Source organism: Nannospalax galili, unplaced genomic scaffold (assembly GCF_000622305.1).
Source record: "Nannospalax galili isolate Female #2095 unplaced genomic scaffold, S.galili_v1.0 scaffold800, whole genome shotgun sequence".
NCBI classification, from domain to species: domain Eukaryota; kingdom Metazoa; phylum Chordata; class Mammalia; order Rodentia; family Spalacidae; genus Nannospalax; species Nannospalax galili.
This window is the reverse complement of record NW_008347125.1, coordinates 578,335-581,497: the sequence shown is the minus strand read 5'-3', so window position 1 is coordinate 581,497 and position 3,163 is coordinate 578,335.

Below are 3,163 nucleotides of genomic sequence, written 5' to 3'. Positions count from 1 at the left end.
TGAGTATCATATTATAGTTATTTTTTAATTTAGTTTTCTAATGTGTATGCACATATTGCTTGCATGTAGGTAAGTGCACCCATATCGTGCAATGCCCGTGGAGGTCAGAAGAAGCTGTTGGATCCCCTGAGACTGGAGTTATGTACAGTTGTTAGCTGCCATGTGGGTTCTAGGATTCAAACCAGGGTCTTCTGCAAGAACAACCAGTATTCTTAACCACTGAGCCATCTCTCCAGCCCCCATATTATAGTTATTAATGATAGAGAACCTGTCAGATTTATCTTTGTATGATTTTTGTCCTTCATATGTCTTGTGTATAAGATGTGCTCAATAAAAATCAGTTAAATTATGAATTAATGAATTAGTAAATTATCTGAAATATCATATAAGATCTCCTATAGATATGTCTTTTTTCACAAGTCTGATCCACTAGCTAGAAATTTTGCTATATGGCTTTAACATCAAAGTATTTTATTAGCTCATGATTCTATGACATATTCAGTTAGCCAGCATTACTATGAAATGTAGTTTAGGGCTGTTCAGTTTGTTTCAGAACTTAAGGCAAAATAATTCCATTTGCAAAGGAGCTGGTGAAATGGAAAAGACATCAGGAGTAACTATTAGGTTGAAGTGTGTATTTGGGAAACAAATACAGAAGGGGATTCAATTAAGGAGACAAAAACCTTCAGTGACATCCGTTTGTACTTCAAGTAGTATTTAATATCAGTAGTAGACTGCGCCACTAATGTTGCCAATATTTGATCTAAAAATGTGAAATTTCATATAATTATAGTACCAGTTACCTTTTGCAATGCATTGCTTTACCTATAGTAAATGATCATTATGATTATAGTTTAATGATCATTAGGATCCCATGAAGAAATTATTCTTTTAATTCCATCTTATGGGTGAAGAAAGGAGATTTGCTGAGAAGTTAAACAGAAGAAACAGATAAAATTGAACTCATGGATAACCTCATCATGGATGTTAACAGCATGAGTTTTAAGGGATTGATTCCAAGACTCTCCTCAGACATCAAAAGCTGAGGATGCTAAAGTCCCTCCTGTAAAATGGACGGTTTGCATGTAACCTTCATTCTCCCCAATACTTTGTCATCTCTCAATTTCTTGTACCTAATGCAGTGTAAATGATATGTATATAGTTACTACAGTATATTGCTTAGGAAATGATGCCAAGGAATAACATCTGTACATGCTTAGCATGGTCATAGTTTTTATATCTTTAATCTACAGTTAGCCAAATCCACAGGTACAAAACCAGCAGCAGATGAGTAGGGCTGGGTGTAGTTACTCCATCGGAAAGTTATGGAAGTTATATGAATAACACATACAAATGCTTGTACTTTGCATATAAGAAGTATGTGAGAAAAGGTATGTATAAGTAAATTAACATGTCACCATCACCACCCTTCACTGTAGCCTTTTCCTTCCCTTCTTATTGCCTACACTACTTCTTTTCTCTTAAAACCAGCCAAATTGGGGTGGAGGTGATGGCTCAGTGGGTAAAGAGCTTGCTGCATACGTATGAGGACCTAAGTTTAGATCCCAGAACAAAATAAAGCCAAAGTAGCACACATCTGTAATCCCAGTGTACCTTCAAACAGGAGGTGGAGACAAGAATCACCAGCCGCTCATGGCCAAGTTAACCTGGTCTCAGCAGTGGCCAAACAAGGCAGAACAAGGTGGAAGGCGAGGACCAACACCTGAGCTTGTTCTCTGTCACATACATGCCATGCTGCACATGTGCCTACAGACACACACACACACACACACACACACACACACACACACACACACACAAAACAGCCAAATGGATCATTCACACCCCTAAACCACCTTCAGTGCTTTTCTGCCTGAAGCCATTCCCACAGTCTGGTTCTGAGCTCCCTTGTTTGGAGACTTTTCCTGCTCTCGTTACATTGTGTGATCTCAAAGCCCTGTGCCCATGATCTCCATTTGCTCCATTCTTGAAACACCAGAAATGTGATGATTACCTTTTATTATAATTCTTTAGATCAACTCATTAGTGACTTGGTCTTACTATATTCACTTTTATATTATCCTGTGCAGTTTTTTTTAATTATGTGTATGTGCATGGGTCTATGTATGAGTCTGTTCACATATGAGTGCAGGTGCCCACGGGGGCCAGAAGAGGACATTGGATGCCCTGGAACTTGAATTAGAGGTGGTCGTGAGCCACCCATTGTGGGTGCTGAGAACTGAACTCAAGTCCTCTGCAACAGCGGTATGTGCTCATGACCACTCGGTCATCTCTCCAACCCTGACTGCGATATTTTTCACAATGTGCTGAATGCAGGGATAGTCAGCAAATGTGAATGTTGCTAATGTATAGGAACATGCTGGTGCTGCTGGAGTGGGAAAAACAATCACTTAAAGTGAAGTAAAGGGGCTGGAGAGATGGCTCAGCAGTTAAGAACACTGGTTGTTCTTGCAGAAGACCCAGGTTCAAAGCCCAGCACCCACATGGCAGCCAACAACTGTCCGTAACTCCAGTTCCAGGGGATCTGACGGCCTCTTCTGTCTTCCATGGGCACTGCATGACATGGGTGCACTTACCTACATGCAGGCAATACACTCATACACACGAAATAAAAATAATAAAATATTTTTTAAAGTGAAGTAAAGGGGCTGGAGAGATGGCTCAGCAGTTAAGAACACTGGTTGTTCTTGCAGAAGACCCAGGTTCAAATCCCAGCACCCACATGGCAGCTAACAACTGTCCGTAACTCCAGTTCCAGGGGATCTGACGGCCTCTTCTGTCTTCCATGGGCACTGCATGACATGGGTGCACTTACCTACATGCAGGCAATACACTCATACACACGAAATAAAAATAATAAAATATTTTTTAAAGTGAAGTAAAGAGAATAATAGTAAGAATTTTAACTTTTTCTTTATTTCTCTAATCAAAATAATTCATTTGTTTAGTAAGCACTAAACTATTATTGCTTATTTTATTACATAAAAGAATCTATAAAAAGTAAAAATAAGTCCAATTATACATTCTTTTGTTATTTACAGCAGAATTTCCAGAGAAGACTAGTCATCACTTAATGCCCAACACATTGGGAGCAGTTGCTGATGATGTCAACATTGTACATACAGGACAGAACAGAGCCCAG